At 48.3% G+C, this 17,833-nt stretch overlaps 1 long non-coding RNA gene across 1 annotated transcript in view; it reads right to left on the bottom strand.

Moving 5' to 3' along the window:
- The window catches only part of LOC144167124 (uncharacterized), an 86,481-nt gene that overhangs the window by 57,892 nt on the left and 10,756 nt on the right, over window positions 1-17,833 (bottom strand). Inside the window, exon 3 of the long non-coding RNA XR_013321851.1 lies at window positions 14,518-14,690. This is a non-coding gene — a long non-coding RNA (uncharacterized LOC144167124). The remainder of the gene's footprint in view (window positions 1-14,517; window positions 14,691-17,833) is intronic.

Below are 17,833 nucleotides of genomic sequence, written 5' to 3'. Positions count from 1 at the left end.
GAGTTCTTCGAGCGTGTTGTGTACACCCAACACGTCGAATTTCTCGTTTGGGGTGCAGATTGGTATCCCGAGGGCTTGCTTGTGCGCTCTCTTGATGAGGCTGTTGATTTTCTGCTTCTCTACCTGTTTCAGGGGTAGGAACGAGGCTACATATTGTTACGATCGGCGTATTGACATTACGACGCCCGTCTGCAATGCTATCGGGTTCAGATGGGGAGCGACCCGGCTTTGTATGCGATGACGCGGCGGAGAGGGACGCTTCTGCTGGACACAAGGCGCTTTCCGCGGCTTTCCGCCGGCGAGGCAGGGAGGCAGGGAGGGATTTACAAAGACGTGCAGCATTGCTTTTCCGGCGGAAATCGTCAGCGGGGGACTGCTTTGTTGTGGTCCGAGACGGTGCTATTCAACGAGTTCTCCACGCCGGGTTATCGACCGGGTCCGGGCGTCCTCCCGGCGCTTCAACAACTGCATCATCAGGAGTCAACTGAACATTAACCTGTGCAAAGTGCCATCTCTTTGTGAGTGTGTGGACGTCAGCTGAGGCGCCTCTGATTGGACCATACTGACGTCAGTCGAGAAAAGGGGGAAACGGGGCGGACCCAACCTGGTTATTTAATCTCGTGCGCGCAGGAGCGCAAAACCCTGTTCACTCAGTCAAACGCCATGTAGATATCTGTACATAAAGTTTCTTTCGGCGCCCTACAAGCCCCAATGTTTGCCCCAACTCCGGGTCAACGTACGCCACCACCGGTCACGCTACCAGATCCGCAACACTGGTTGGCAGCAAGTGGGATCGTCTCCACCACGGCGAGATCATCTCCACTGCGGACGGGATCGTCTCCATGAGGCATGGGTCGACTCCAAGCTCCGGAACCGACTTCACGGAGGCATGACTGCAAAGTTTGGTGAGTGCGAGGCCATTCTGTTTGAGGGATTACCAGGCTCTGCTTACACAGTGTAGCGAGGGAGGTAAAGTGTATTACTCTTTTGACGCGAGGTTTCTTTGGTGCGTCGGGGTAAAGGATTTTTTTTGTGTATTACTCTTTTGACGCGCGGTTTCTTTGGTGCGTCGGGGTAAAGGTTTTTTGCAGTAAGAGTTGGCAGCACTCGATACAGACATGAACCTGAAGTCGCTACGAAAGCCGCAACTTCTAGAGTTGGTAAAAATGTTGGGGTTAAGATTAGGCGATGAGAAAAGAAAGCCAGAAATCATCGAGGCTATCGAAGCAGTGGGGGCAGACGACGATGAGCTCTCGGAGGGCCTGGAGCTTATGAAAGAACGGGACCAAGATGAGAGAAAGAAAGCAGAACAGAAGCGGAAGCACAACGTCGTGCAGATGAGTTAGAGATGAAGCGGCTCGAACTTGAAATACTGAAAGCCAGAAGCATTAGTGGTGTTGGCGAGGCCTCTAGGGGGTGAGTAGTAAAGCTGTCGTTCAAAATGAAGGACCTCATGCGACCGTTTAAGGTGGGAGATGACATGGGTATATTTTTGGTAAATTTTGAACGCACATGCGAGAAAGTGGATTTCCCTAGAGACACTTGGCCGCAACGCCTACTGACGTTGTTGCCGTGTGAAGCCGCCGATGTGGTAGCCCGCTTGACTAGACAAGAGGCAGAAGATTACAGCAAAGTAAAAGCGTGCTCTCTAAAGAAGTACAGGTTGTCAGCGGAGGCCTACAGGCAGCGGTTTCGGGAAGGTGAAAGAGGGAGAAATGAGTCATACTCGGAGTTCGCGTATAAATTGATGGCGAATTTCGAGGAGCGGCTAAAGGAGGAGGGCGCGTTTGGCGACCACGATAAAGTTGTACAACGCCTAGGTTTGGAGCAGTTCTACCGCCGGATCCCCGCAAGCATGCGTAGCTGGGTAATGGACATATTATGATGTCACAACGGTGACACGAGCCGCCGAGCTCGCTGACGGGTTCTTGTCGCGTCATGCTGGAGAAATAAGGGAGGGTCCGAAGCGGGAGTTCAAACCCAAATGGCAAAAAGACAGCGTTTCCTGAGATGCTGAGGGCGCTAGAGAGAAAGATTTGAAGCACCGTGACGATGAGAAAGCGGAGACAAAAGACGACCAGGCGAAGCATCAGAAAAAGGTTTTCGAAAAGCGACGACCACTGACTTGCTTCAACTGTTGCCAGCCGGATGTAGGAATACCAGGGTAGCTTTTCTGTCGGCAGGTGAAGGCGATGTGAATATGAAGCTGCTGGAACCGTACATTCTGGAGATGACGGTGAACGGCAAATGCTGCCGGGTGCTCCGAGATTCCGCGGCGACGATGGATGTAGTACATCCATCTTACGTGACCCCAGAGCAGTTCTCAGGCGAGTGCGCCTGGATCAAGCAGGCGGTTGAGGCAAATAGCGTGTGTCTTCCAATCGCGCGAATTTGTATCGAGGGCCCCTTCGGGATACTTGACACCGAGGCCGCGTTGTCGCCTAGTCTGCCGCCCGAATATCCGTACCTGTTTTCCAACCGGTCTGAGGAATTGTTGCAGCAAAAGGGTTTGAACTTCGGGGTAGTTGTCCAAGCGCTGACCCGCTCAAAAGCTCGGGAGTTGGCAGCGATAGCGCCAAGTTCAAACGGGGTGGCACCCAGCAGTCAGTGCATGGGTGAGAACAGCACTCTAAGCGTAAAGGCGCCCCTGCCGGCCACGGTAGTTGAGGTGACATCGCAAGGCTCTTAACTCGAGGAACAACCTAGAGACGAGGATGAATTTTCCGACTTCTTAGGTAAGGTGTTTGTCCGACCCACTTCCGAGAGTTTGCAAGAGCGGCTTGAGCCCGTAGTCGCTCAGACTAGAAGCGAGCCGTTTGCGTCGACAGATCGCGAAGCGCGAGCTAACTCCGTAGCCGCGCCGGAAAGAAGCGAGTCGGCCGCGTCGGCGTATCGCGAAGCGCGACCTAAGTCCGTAGGCGCGCAGAGAAGTAACGAGTCAACTGCGTCGGCGGATCACAGAGCGCGAACCAACCAGTAGCCGCGCAGGTATGCCCGGGCAGCCAGAACATGCCATACAAGTTTGACTGCAAGTCGCCTGGGATCGGCGCATTGCCGCTCGAATGCGCCGCGATACCCAAAAGAAGGAAAAGGAGGCGGCCGAAAAACAGTCAGCGTGAGAAGGCAAAGAAAGAACATGAACCCTTTCACTCTGCAGCGTTCAAGGCTAAGATGGCCAGAAGCAGCAGAACTAAACGGAAACTCAGACGTCCGAGGGAAAGAAAGAGGCCGCTCCCTAGCCGTACGAAGGCCGAGGGCCACTATGCCAGTAAGGGGGGGGAGGGGGGGGGGGTGACTGGGTTCCGCAGGAATTATCGGAGAGCGAAAGAGAGGACGTTTCGGGGAGAGTGCGTTCCCCGCCGATGCGTTCGTCATGGTCGGGCGTCCCATTCTTCTCTGGGTTCCCAGCACTTCCGTACTCTCCGCTCGCGTTGCGCCTATTTTCCCCCTCAGTGTGTGTCAAAGACCTCCCCCGTACACTGTGCGGTGTACTTTGCAAAAGATGAGCAGAGCCGGTCGGCCTAAGTGGCAGCAACGTTTCGGCATGCTACACGCGGAAATGTTTGTTTTGACGAGGGCTTAGGATTTTTCCAAGGATCCAGACGAATCCACGTGCGCGTGCGTAACTGCGTACTTTACTCATTTTGTTTTGTCATTCAAGTGTTTCCGTAAGAGGAGGAAGTTAAGCGTGTGTTTTGTTTGGTTACCAGTGTGTCAATCGTCGTGCTCTAACACCGCGTAGTTAGACCTTTTGTTAGGCGTTAGAGGAGTAGTTATTGTTCCAGGTCGAACAGAGCGCGAGGTAAGCGTAAATTTTGTGTTGGTTGGAGAAGTGGTTAATATTTGCGACTTAACGCCACGTAAGGTAGGCGGAATCTGCGTGTCAGTGTTCATTTCGTCTCACCCTGTTGGTGTACGAAATTGTTGTATATAAACACCGGAAGTAGTTGCGTTTTGTACTACGTGTTTATGGTCAGTTTTGAATATTGAGGCATTTGTATACGTGCCAGTATGGTTGTCTTGCGTAATGGTGAGCCCAGCGCAATTTTATGGTTCAGTGTGAAGAAGGAAGCTACAGATTATTGTTGATTGACGTAGCCGAGCTCTGTGAGCTAGCTATGTGTAGGTTATCTTTCAGATAAGTGTTCGTATATCTGTGGATTTCCATGTTATTACAAGTTTCATTTTCGTGAGTGTGGCGAAATGTTATGTTCTTCAAAGAGTCATGTAAAGTCATACTTTGTTTTGCTGTACCGTCGTATCGGTCTCGTAGTTTTGACTTTTGTGCTGTAGACGGTGGCGAAAGGCATGCGTTGCCTCGGTTGCCTCGAATTACGGCAGTTGTAGCTGAGTAGTTTTGACAAATGGTCATAGGCAAAAAGGCGAAGCTCAATGGCAACGCTGATGGCCTAAGCAGCTGCCCTTAGTGTAGAGATGGCCTCGAGGAATATGGTTTCATATTTGTTTTCCTGAACTATGTTTTTATTACCAATATTGAATTCTGCGGTTGGTGTAATTGTGAGTTCCTTTGTTGATGCGTTTTGCATACCAGATTTATTTTTATTCAGTTCATATTCTCGTGTTGAGTGTTGCCACATTAGATGCGTTTTAGTCAGTATGTTTGTTTGAATTTAGAAGCAGCCTGGTGGTCTTTCAGGGAATTGTCCTTGCACCCGCTTGCTTTGTAGCTGTGTTTTTTGTGTTTCTCGGAACCTGTGAGGGCACGTGGGAGAGCCATGAAGCCCTTCGCGACAGGGAAAGCCAGGAGTGTTCCCGCAAGTGTCTGTGCCGTGATTCTGACCGTTTTGTCGTGTTAAGACAATGGGTTACCCTCTGGGAGGACTGATTGAGGTGTTTGTGTGCCGTCCCGAAGTCTCTACCTGGGACAAGACTCCCTCCTACACGGGCTGGAAACCAATGTCGCCGGGGGCTTCCCGCCAGCCGGAGATGCTGTTACCATCGGCGTATTGACATTACGACGCCCGTCTGCAATGCTATCGGGTTCAGTCTCCCAACGCTTCCGTCGGCCAATTATCGCAAGTTTTCCTCTCCCCTACCCTCATCGATGGGGAGCGACCCGGCTTTGTATGCGATGACGCGGCGGAGAGGGATGCTTCTGCTGGACACAAGGCGCTTTCCGCGGCTTCCCGCCGGCGAGGCAGGGAGGCAGGAAGGGATTTACAAAGACGTGCAGCACTGCTTTTCCGGCGGCAATCGTCAGCGGGGGACTGCTTTGTTGTGGTCCGAGACGCTGCTATTCAACGAGTTCTCCACGCCGGATTATTGACCGGTTCCGGGCGTCCTCCCGGCGCTTCAACCATTGCATCATCAGGAGTCAACTGAACATTAACCTGTGCAAAGTGCCATCTCTTTGTGAGTGTGTGGACGTCAGCTGAGGCGCCCCTGATTGGACCATACTGACGTCAGTCGAGGAAAGGGGGAAACGGGGCGGACCCAACCTGGTTATTTAATCTCGTGCGCGCAGGAGCGCAAAACCCTCTTCACTCAGTCAAACGCCATGTAGATATCTGTACATAAAGTTTCTTTCGTCGCCCTACAAGCCCCAATATTTGCCCCAACTCCGGATCAACATACGCCACCACCGGTCACGCTACCAGATCCGCAACAATATATAACCCTGCTAATAACGAAGGCGTAGACGAGCCTTAGCAGCGTCTTTTTTTCATGCCCCTGCTCTTACTGGCAATCCGCGTAATTAGTCACGTGATTTGGTGGGCTGTCTTTTCTACGTATTGCACGGTCTTGCCATTGTGCCCGTTGGCTTCCAGGTGCAGGCCGAGGACTCGTATTTCGGACACCTCGGGGATTGGAGTTTCTCCCACTTTTAGAGTTATGCTGTGTGTCTGGGGCCCGCACTTGGGTTTTGTGCCCCTGCGTGTGTCCTGGTACGTGAGCTGCTCGGATTTTCCGGGGGAGTACGAGAGGTCTAGGGTTTTTGCGTGTACCTCGACAGCGTCGACGGCCTCCTGGAGGCGATATTGTATGTTGCCGTCTCGGCCGCCCGCAGTCCACAGCGTGACGTCGTCTGCGTAGATGCTGTGGTTTACTTCGTCAATACCCTGCAGCCTGTTGGCAAGTTTAATCATAGTGGCGTTGAACAGGAAGGGAGAGAGTACTGAGCCCTGAGGCGTCCCTGTGCTTCCCGTAGGGGTCTCCGGCGGTGCGTGTGGCCCCACCTTGAGTTGCGCCGTCCTGGACATGAGAAATTCTCTGATGTAGTCATACGTTTTTTGCCTATCGCTAAGCTCTGGAGGCTTCCGAGTATGGACTCGTGCTTGAGTCTGTCAAAAGCTTTGGTAAGGTCCAGTGCGATGATTACGCGGGCGTCCGTGGGTGCCGTGTCTTCAGTATTAACTATTTGGTGTTGCAGCTGTAGCATAACATCCTGGGTCGACAAACCGGCCCTGAAACCCACCTTAGAGTGCGGGTAGAGCTGGTTGTCCTCCATGTGGTCGTTTATTCTGTTCAGGACCATATGCTCTAGAAGTTTACCAAGCCACGACGTGAGGCAAATCGGCCTGAGATTGTCGACACTGAGAGGTTTCCCCGGCGTGGACGCATTGTACGACTCGGGGGCATTGACTGAATTTCTCTCAATCAGTAATTTTGCATTACACCTCTGGGTTTGGTGGGATCCGCTGCTATTTGAATGGCCGTAATGACGTGATCGCTACCAAGGTCTTGGTGCAGGTTACTCCATTCGGCGCTGTTGTCTTTGGCAAGGTTTCTAACGAATGCGAGATGCAACGTCGTGTCTCTGGTGACGCTGTTCCCCTGTCGCATAGGTTGGCTTGGATCCGTGATCAACGACAAACCCTCTCTATGTGCATCTGCCCACAAGTTCCTGCCCTTAATCAGCTCATTCGCGTACCCCCATGCAGGGTGGGCTGCGTGAAAATATCCGAGTATTACCAATGGGTGTCCCCTGGCTATTTCAATCGTCTTGCGGAATAGGTTCGCAAATCTGTGCTGCTTCTTGGGGCTACTGTATAGGTTTAGGATGAACAGACTGGTTTCATCTTGTTTGGATGTGGCAAAGATTTCTAAGAGAACGTGCTCGACGGTGGTTTCTTCGGTGTCGTGCTAAAGCGTCGGTACATTTCTTCAAGCCAAGGTGGTAACCGTGGCCGTGTTGCTTGTGGCATTGAGGTCTATGAAGGCCCTGTAGCTTGCAAGATTGGGTTTGCGCCCTGTTTCCTGTAAGGCTATTGTGTTGCAAGGCGTCTGGTGTGTGCCTAAGTATAATTGTACATTGTTCGCTTGTTTCTGAAGCCTCTGCAGTTCCACTGCCATATGCAGTATTGTGGCTATTTAGTTGTCTGCGTCGCCATGGCAGCTGTAGTCGGCGGTCCTGAGTGTATCTTTTGAGCTGGGTCTGTCGCAGGGTTTGCTATGTTTAGATTTCTTATCCATCAGAGTTGCATCCATTTGGCTCAATCTGCTGCTCATCTGTCTTACTAATATTTCTATCTGGCTAAACCTATCGCTGGTACCTGCTGAGGCGCAGTTTATTATTGCTTGCATCGCCGCTGTAGATGCCGATATGGCCGTCCTCACCTCGGCCCTGATGGCTGTGCCGAAATCCTTAAGTTTTATCTCGACTTTTTCCTGTAGTGTGGTCGGTTCGCACTCCTCTTTTGTTCGTTTGCGTGGAGGGTCGGAGTTCTCGCCTAATTTGTTGTTGTTTCCTAAGGTGGGTGCCTCGTTCATAGGTATTGGTTCTTCGTTGGGTTTGGATGCTTGTGCGTTTGTGCTTTTGACCTGAGAGGCCACGGGAGCGGTCTCGTTTCCTCTTTCGAATGCTGCTAGTACCATTTTGAGCTCCCTGTTCTCTTGCAGGACTAACTCTAATAGTTGCCGAATGCGCGCGAGTTCGGACTGCTCATTCGGTTGTGTGTTGGGGGCGGGTAGCCCTATCGGTCCAACATTACCTTTTTGGGAGACCGTGCTAACCCAGCTCACCTTTTTTTTCGGAGTGCTTGGATGACCGCCTTCACTGTAGTAGTCGGCGTGATACTCCCGAGGTAAGCGCCTCGCATCCCGGGATAGGTTTGGAGTGGTCGCCTGACTTTGATCCTTGCGGATGCGGCTCCCTTGTCTCGAGAGTCGCAGGTCTTCGCGGCTCTCGGCTCTCGAATTGTGAAGCAATTTTTAATTTGTCCCACGTGACTCCCCTCATCAACACCTTTGATTTGATGCCTCACAAGCCCTAGCGGCATCATGACGACTTTTAACCCACTCTGTAAGTCACGTGACTATCTCATGACTATAACCACGAAGAACTTTTTAATTTACCCCACGTTATGCCCCTCATAAAGACCTTTATTTTGATACCTCACAAGCCCTACTGGCATCACAGTACTTTTAACATAATCTATAACTCACGCGACTATCTCATGACTATAACCAGAAAGCAATTTTTAATTTGCCCCACGTGACTCCCTTCATGAGACCTTTAATTTGATACTTCACAAGCCCTAGTGGTGTCACTTTGACTTTTAACGCAATTTGATAATCACAAGACCATCTCATGACTGTAACAAGGAAGAAAGTTTTAAATTCTCCTACGTACCAGTCGAAAAACACAACAGGAATTTCTGTCGCACAACAGAAATTTCTGTCGCACGACAGAAATTTCTGTCACACGACAGGGATTTCTGTTGGGACTACATGATGGTCTGTCGTGCGACAGGAAGTTCTGTAGTACAACTACAGAAAATCTGTCGTACGACAGGCATTTCTGTCGCACGACAGGAATTTCTGTTGGGACTAGAGGGTGGCCTGTCGTGCGACAGAAATTTCTGTACTACAACTACAGAAGATCTGTCGTTCGACAGGCATTTCTGTCGCACAACAGGAATTTCTGTTGGGAATGCAGGATGCTCTGTTGTGAGACAGGAATCTCTGCAGAATGATGACAGAATGTCTGTCGTACGACAGACATTTATGTAGTACAACAGACATATCTATCATGCGACCGACATTCTGCAGTCCCCACTACAAAAACCTTTGCAATAGAACTACAAAATTTCTGTCGCATGAGACATTTCTGTTGTACTACAGTTATTGTGCAACACGCTGTAGGCACTACACGAACTTCTGTTGGCCCACAGAGTATCCTTCAGCCACTACATTCAGCATTCCGTAATTACCATTATTATCCGCCGTGCGACAGATCATTTGCAGTCCCTGCAGATTTTTATAGTGTGAAGTTTAGATCAATTGTGAAAGTGTCACATGACAGACCGTTCATTATTGCTACAAAATCTCTTGCTTACCCTGTCGGAAAACCCCGCGTTTTCCGGCATTAGTAGAGCGATGGAATAGCCCGGAAAGAACGGAATACACAGGAAAACGCCGCGCTAAACGACAGCAACGCGGGGAGGTTGCTGGAGAGCATCGAATAACGTGGGGACATTGCCTTTGGGGACAGGGCTTCAGCCAATGCGAAGGGGATAGCACGAACGGGATAGTACGGGATGGTATGGTGCCGCTGCTTGGCTGGACACGGGGATGCCGCACGCCGGTCAAGCGGCATTCACACGACGCAGAAACCCTCTCTTTTTGGCCCGCGGGACCCGCTCACGTGACCGGTTTTAGGCTCCGCCCCTCGGTGGGGATAGCCCACGGTGGCTCCGCGAAAGAAAATGCCTCCGCATGTTTTCGCTTGACGGCGGTGGCCCTCGGCAGGGAATGGAACCTGTTCCTCGGCGCTGTCGTCTGCTAGTCACTCCGCGTAGCTCCGCACCTGTGGATGCGCCGCCAGGCCGGATAATCCGGTCACGTGCTGTTGACGTCACATATCCGTCCGCCTCCGTGAGAGGGTTTCTCCGTCGTGTGATTCCCGCTTTAAGGGGTGGACTGGTTGTATTCCAGCGCCGCGATCGACGCACATGCTCCGAATCTTGGTGTTTGCGGCCCGTGCGGTGCCGCAAAATCCCACTTTTTTAGCGTGCGCTGCACGGAAGCAATGCTGCTTGCGAGTGTCGGTCATCTCGTTCAATTGCATTGCAAGCGTCTTTTGTAATGAACGTTTGTTGCATTGCGGCCATTAGCATTCCGGCCGTGTTGGAAAAAACCTTCGCTACAAATTTGCAATTAACAAAGCAACTTAGCACAAATCACACTAATGTTGGAGCATCTAAGCGTAGCCCCATAATAAAAAAAATGGATACATAGAAAACTTAGGAAATTCCTTGGGTTCTTTGAGTGAATTGCAATTGCATATATTGTACTGTGGACAATGTTTGATAAAAGAATCAGGCAACAAGGGTAGCCACTCGGCAAAACGGACGCATAAAAAACAAACAAGATGTGCTTTTTGAAGACGTGGTGTAATACCGTATTTACCCGATTCTAACGCGCACTTTTTTTCCGAAAAAATAGGCCGAAAAATCGCATGCGCGTTAGAATCGGATACAAAACCGAAACTGCCGAAACAGTGGAAATTTCGTCCCACCCATTGTCATTGCCATCTCAAGATGGCGGCAAAGCTTTTAGCAACAATTTTTCGGACGCAGCAAGCCTAGGCGCCTAGGCTTTTCTATCGGAGTTCACACAAATCGTCAAATCGTTTCACTTGCGCGCTTGATAACAGCAATGGCAGCAGCTGCTCCCACGCGCTAAGAAAGAGCGGTTGGCTGAAGCGTGTACCTCTGGAGAAGCTCTCGGGATGGGCGTGCGAGGCGTGGGCCTCGATCCCATAGACCATGGTTGAACGTTCGTTCCGAAGTGTGGCATCGCGAACGCGCTTGAAGGCACCGAGGCCGAGACGTTGTGGTCAGCGGAGAGCGACGAGGAGTGAAATGAGTGAGATTACTTCGGGAAATAAATCGCCCATTTCTCTCTCATTTGTTTGTCTGGGTCACAAAGTCCCGTGCGCGTTATAATCGGAGGTGCAAGTTTTTTCGTTTTTTTTTTGCCAGGAAAATCAGGTGCGCGTTAGAATCGGGGGCGCGTAAGAATCGGGTAAATACGGTAATTGCAGTGCACATTCTGACGTATTTCTGGGTGTCTTTGAGAGCCCCATTGTTTTAATCTGCGTGCTGTTGTTTTATTTTTTTAGCGAGCAATTTGTTTATATTAACGCAAAACATGTGTCCAATCAAGCCGAAATAGTTAAAATAAGATTTTAAAAACAGCGAACCAGTTGCCGCTACCTGTGTGAAAAAAAAGAAACGCCGCCAGTGAACTCGCTGTATTACCGAGATGTGTTAAAAAAATAAATGTAGAAAGAAAGAAAACGCGCGCCTTCCCTCTAGCCCGGCCCTTCGGAAGAAGTTCGGGGAAGCATCGTCACCACTGAAGGCATGTCGCGGCGTGACAGAACTCGCGGGACGGGGAGACCACAATACGAAGAATCGAGAGGGGTGAGGAGGGGTCGCGAAACAACTTCTCGTGATCGGCCGGTTCCCTCCTTACCCTTCCTTTGTTCCCTCCTGATTTGTTCCCTCCTGCTTTTCGTCTCCCGGTCAAAATTTGCAGTGGCTGCGTGGCCCAGTGGCCCGTTCACATTTCACATGGGTGCTTTGGCTAGTTGAAGTTAGGCTTAACTTTTTTTTAAAAGCGTGCATCTTATGTCTCCGCGGAGTGTCCGCAGCAACATTTGAAGCTTCGGAAGCTGTGGTAAAAGCAAGATCAGTGGTCCGGATTTCAAGCATCTCGATGTGAGGACTCCTCCAGCGACCACTAACCGGGGTGCTTGGAATAATTGGCACTTTAATGTGAGTGAATGCGACGAATCTCGCAGGCAGCGTGATTTGGAATACGTGCGATGTGCTTCGACAATCGACTGAACTTGCAACGATCCCTGCGTGACTTCGGCAGGTATCGTGCGTGCGTACTCTTCAAGATAGTGCAGCACCCCAGAGACGTGCGCTTTTCGCCACAGGATACCCTTCAACGCCTTGCTGTGCGAATGCAACGGAACAAGGTTCACCAAGGCAAGCATTCCAGCTAAAGATTGACTTTCCATTTTAATTTTCTCACGTTGTCTCACGTTTTGCAGTGTAAAAGAAATATTTGTTCACTTGTGTTTTAATGGCCCTAACTAATATAAGGAACGAATTTACGAACGGTTATTGTCGATGCTCGTTTAATATTTTTTATTATCGGGGAGAATAAATTTACTTTTATGAACATGTTGAGCGTCATTGACGGAACGCGATGATGGGACGCGATTTGGCTCTGCTTCCGAAGCACGGCCAAATCAGCTGAAAAGTGCCCAAATGAGTCTGGCTAAATTTTGTAGCGCTACTGAGGTTTCCCTGAAGGAATGACTTCTGTATTTCTTGTTAACAGCTACGCGGGTTTGCAATTACACGGCTAATAAAGAAAAAAAGGCTGAGGGCGAGCATCGGCCACGCTATTCGCTGGAGACGGCGTGGTCTCGGGCGTGTTCCAGCGTTACGTTCCAGCGGCTGCTGGATCCACGAATTTCCGCGTCCGGCGTGTACCAGCGTCCAGGTTCCCGTGAATTTGCAGCAGGCGCAGTTTCGCATGACGTGCGGATGAAAGCTGTTTTGTACTAAAAGAAATTATAGTTCTGACCGTTTCCAAGTCAGCACGATCATGGAGCATACAAATAACTTGCCATATTTTGTTTTTATATTTGGCAATGAAATAAAAATTATTTGTTTGGTGTAACAGCAACATAAGAGGGCAGTAAAAGCCTCTCCATGACAAAAAGTGAAGCCACGGTAGTGTCCAGGAACAGTGTTGTAAAAAGAGGAAAATAAAATGGATAAGCACCGCAAACTGCTTTTTTTTTCGGACTGTGATCAGGCATGTGCAGTCTGCGTAACATCAAACTTTTGTATTGCATGCATGAATGTACCACTAGTTGCATTGCTTAAATGCCTTTTGGTACAGCTTTCTGAAATCAGTTATTCACTGCGAACAATTTCAAGCTTGTACCAGAAATGCAAGAATGACCACAAATGCTTATGTTTGTTGGTCATATTTTTATTGAAATTGTTATGAATATCCTGCATATTTCAGGTACTTAATAGAAAAAAACATCACAGGAAGTAAATTTCTCATGCCAAACAAGTTGAAATTGGAGACATGACAGGATTTACTACGAAAACAGACATGGCAGGATTTACTACAGACTACAGAACAGGATTTATACAGACTACAGAACAGGATTTACTACAGACTACAGGGCAGGATTTAGTACAGACTACAGGACAGGATTTACGACAGACTACAGGACAGGATTAACTACAGACTACAGTACAGGATTTACTACAGAATACAGGACAGGATTTACTACAGACTACAGGATGTCCCATTCCCTCACAGGATTATTCTGTCGCATTTTTCTGTTGTGTTTTTCGACTGGGACGTGATTCCCCTCATTGAGAAATTTAATTTGATACCTCACAAGCCTTAGCGGCATCACGTTGACTTTAACCCAATCTATTACTAGGACCACTAGGACGTTGACTTTAACCCAATCTATGACCAGGATCTCTAGAGCCTGAGCAGAGTAGCAAAGATGCGTATAAACCATACTGCACGAAGGCAGCTTCCATATACTCAAGAATTAGTTGAATCTCATAAAAAAACACGCTTAAAAACTTAAGAAACACTCAAAGTATCGCAAATGAGGATGCCAGAACTACTCCGCCGATACCGCGGTCTTCTTCCTCTTCGATCTCCGTAATTCACACGCCGTAAAACCACCTCCATCGATGAAGGGCAAACTTGCGTTCGACCTTTTAGCCATCGAATACTGAACCGCCGCAGTGTACCATACTGTCAAATATGTGGTTGTTACTGCAAAATTGAATGAACTTATTGGATCTATCCGGGTGCCACTCTTGTGTCGCGCATTACCTAGCCTCCGACACTCCCCGCACTCAACGTTTCCTACCGCTGGCAGGCGTGGACCACTCTGCATGGGAGTCTCGGTGCGACGCTATGCCCTCAATTCGTGGAACACATACATTTTTGTTGCACAGACAGTCTGATCGTCGCTTGCCAGTGCCGTTTCCACTGCCCTAGCCAGTGCCACAGCCGCCACCGATTGGAGCAAGCTTGCAGGTTTAGAACATCGTGCATTGTGCGTATAACTCGTGCCTAAGGAATTTAACTAGCTAACATAGCAAGACGGCATATCTTAAATCCATAGGCCAATCCTGAAACGCTAACTGCTTGGATGTCGGTGTAAGGCAGTTATAAACAAATGAAACACAAACACATTTCAAGTACCAAAGCTCTGTTTAGCCTACTTGTACGGCATTAACCTTGCGTTTCATAGTGTGGATAACCCCTTAAAGTTGCAGTGCGTTTTTAGCAGGGAATAATCGCTGCAGCAATAGGAAGCACGAATGCTAGATCATAGGTGATCTACGATATCTCGCAGAGAAAACTTACGTTTTGTGACTTTTTTTGACATGGTGTGCACTCATACGCAAGTGCGTGCTTTGCCCATGTACATTCATTATTAGCGATTCGGCTCTGGCAACGAAATGATAAACGTACACTTACCATGGGTCACGAGACAGGGTTAGGTTCTTGTAAGAAAATATCTTTTTCAGGACGTGGTCCGGGCTAGGGTACGCAGGCATTGCTGCTTTTACACACATTGTTTCGTTTTGTCCTCGCTCTGGGATGTAGTTTCTTAACAACTCCGCGAATGGCCGGCGACTGTACCTAAAAAACTGCAAAAATTGTAGAACCCAAGAAATCAAAAAATATACTTCCGAGTATAAGGAGGAACGAGCGTTTGTTAGAGCAATCAATGTTGTTTGATTGACCACTAACTCGGGGACATACTTAGTCCAGGAAGCCCTCTCGAGCAAAAACTTTAAAGGTCAAACAGGGTGACATTTTTACTTTTTGTAATGAAAATTACCGCAGAGACGTATAACTTTTTGACAAATATGAAAAAACACCTACAATGGCACATCATGCCCTGTGCGCTTTGATAGCACACCAAGTTGCTTCTCAAAGTTTAAACTGGCTGTAACTTGGCCTTAAAAGCAGTCAACAGTTTTTCTCTTTTTTAAAAATTTCCAGCCGTTTCAACCTTTTTAGCATGTACGGTGAGTTAGAGTTACTATATTCAGTGTCTTTATTGTACATATATCTTTTGGTTATCAATGTCAATTGCTTAGTCAATCTGGGTGCCATTGAAGTGTTGCGTCACTAGTGTCAGTATTGGCATCGTGTATCGTCCTCTGGACATGAATTCGTCGCTCGAAAGCAAATTTTAACAAGGACGGAGTGAAATCTGTACACGTTTTCTATGTTCAGAGCAAAAAGTAATTGTCGACTTCCATTTTTCTGCCATTACTTGTGTACTCCATCAGGGGTCGCCGGCTATTCAGAAGCGCATGCGGTACGCAAGTGTTTCCATAATTTTTCACTAATTTCTCACCGAGCCCACTAGACAATCCACCACCTCAGCCAACATACTTGATGTAATCCTGAAAAATATTCGTAGCCGTGGTTCTGACATCATACATCCCGTTGGGCTATCTGATATTTGCATAATCGCTAGAATTTGATGCATTTACCTAATAAAAATTTCTAAAAACGATAGAGGCGTTTTAGAGAGCGAACTTTCAACGTATTAACGAACAGGATGTTATTTTTCTAAAAGTTTATGCGGGAATATTTCTGACGCTCCATCTATTTTAAACGGACTCATTTCAAAAATAAGTTGAACTCTACATGTTGCCTTTACTTTAGCCAAGTCGCTGACACCACAATGCTCCAAGTTCTTAGCGAAGTCGGTATCCTGTATTTCTCTAAAGAAAATTGAAATCTGTTATGCACCGGGCCACCTGAGTTTCAGTAAGAAAGTGCAACAAATGCTTCCGCTGGTATTTATCGCACCTTACGTGCCTTTTGTTGATAGTACCTTTGATATGATCAACTACCTTAAGATTGCGAATAAGAAAAACAGGATCTATTGCTCAATCCAGAAGTCCTTTATAACCATTCAACTACAGATGGACACAAATAAAAAGCACTCGTTGTAAACTCTTCGAAAATATTACGCACATTTAATTAACTACTTAGAATAGCACCATCATCATCAACAGCCTACTACGTCCACTGCAGGATGAAGGCCTCTCCCGTCGACCTTCAATCACTCCTTTCCCGCGCCGCTCAAGTTCATTTTTTTCTTCCCCTTCCTTCCCTTTTTTCTAGACCTGTCCCTCTGTATCCACTCAGCCACACTGGTAGTCTACCCGTTGTCATTTGGCCTAATTGCGTGGCGCACCTAAGTTCATTTTTTTTTCTTTATTTGAACTTAGACATCTTAAACTCTAGTTCTCTGATCCAGGTGGCTCGTTTGTTGCCCCTGTGTGTTATTCGTAACATTATTCGTTCCACGGCCCGTTGATCCGACCTAAGTCTACTTTCTGGCTGCCTAGTAAGGCGCCAACTGCAGCCCCGTATCTCAGCACTCAATGGCACATTGGTTGCATATTCTCCTTTTCCGTGATGGGAATAGCATATGTTTCAATATTTGGGAGTGCTCGCTGAGTGCACCCGAGCGCGTATATACTCTGCGTCGGATTTCTCTCTCGTGGTTGGGATCAGCACAAACGACCTGACCGAGGTACTTATAATCATCCATTTTTTTCTAGCGTTTCGTTGCATAAGCGGAAGGGCGGTTTCGGCATCATTATTGATCACTACTTTAGATCTATTCATGTTTATTTTTGCTCCGAGGCTTTCCGTTGTGATTGTTGTTTCTCAAGCATTTTTTTACGTGTTCTGCTGACTCGCTTAGCAATACTTTGTAGTCTGCTAACCTAAAATGTCTCACGTATTGCCCATTTATCCCTAATTTCGTGTTTTCCCAATCATGCATTCAGAATACTCCCTCTAGATACGCTGTGAACAGTTTTGTCAAGATGGTATGACCTTGTCGTGCGTGTTTATGAATCGAGAATTTGTGGCTTGGCTTGTGGATGAATATTCAACTAGTACGTCCTTTGAATACACTATTTTTGTTTTTAGATGTGGGTGCCGCCATTTGCCTCTCATGACCAGATGCTAGCACCTTTATGAAGGGAACGCCGAAACTAGTGGGCTGTAATGTGCTGCGTTCTTTCCGTGTGCCGTCTTGGAGTGCGTGCTTTACCGATTAAACCGTAAAGATTTGGCGTTAAGTTAGTGGTAGCAGTGCTTGTGTGCGTACGTTGTTTAGGTCCTAATTCTCTGCTAGAGTGGAAGATGTCGACCTCGACTGTTGCGAGCAGCAGTAGCAGTGGTGGTGGGCCGGTGGCGCTCCTCATTTGTGCGCTGGAAGTGCTACCGGTATGGGGCTGACTGACGTATAAATTGTTATACGGGATTAAATACGTAGTTTTAAAGCTACCTTGCCCATTATGTTCACTTATTAGTAACGTCTACGGAAGCGCGGACGTCAAATGCGGAGCGCGACTGCGTGTGGGTCTCGCTGACCAGCGCTCGCGAAGACTTTCGATGAGGTGATTACCCCGCTGTTTACATTGCTGAGCTAGGCTTATGACGGCTACTGACGAGTGTGAATTAACTGGGCGGAAAAATACCACGGCCATACAACAGTCAAATTACTATTCGAAGATTGTGATAGTGATTGACCCAACTCTGCGGAGCGTAACGCGCCCTGTCGCTCGGACCCATATTTCTCGACCCTCTGTTTGCACCATAAAACTTTACGCAATCAGCAGTGGCTGTTTTGTAATACTACTACTTTATATGTCGTGACAATGCAAATGGATGAAAAAAATAGTAGAGGGGAGGACTCGTTAGAACACTAGATCGCATTTTCAAATCCGGGAAATGTAAACTGAAAGTGCAC

The sequence above is a fragment of the Haemaphysalis longicornis genome, unplaced genomic scaffold (assembly GCF_048455015.1).
Source record: "Haemaphysalis longicornis isolate Haplotype H1 unplaced genomic scaffold, Haemaphysalis longicornis Haplotype H1 scaffold_2, whole genome shotgun sequence".
Taxonomy (NCBI): domain Eukaryota; kingdom Metazoa; phylum Arthropoda; class Arachnida; order Ixodida; family Ixodidae; genus Haemaphysalis; species Haemaphysalis longicornis.
The sequence above is the reverse complement of the archived record's forward strand: the minus strand, read 5'-3'. Positions and strand labels throughout refer to the sequence as shown.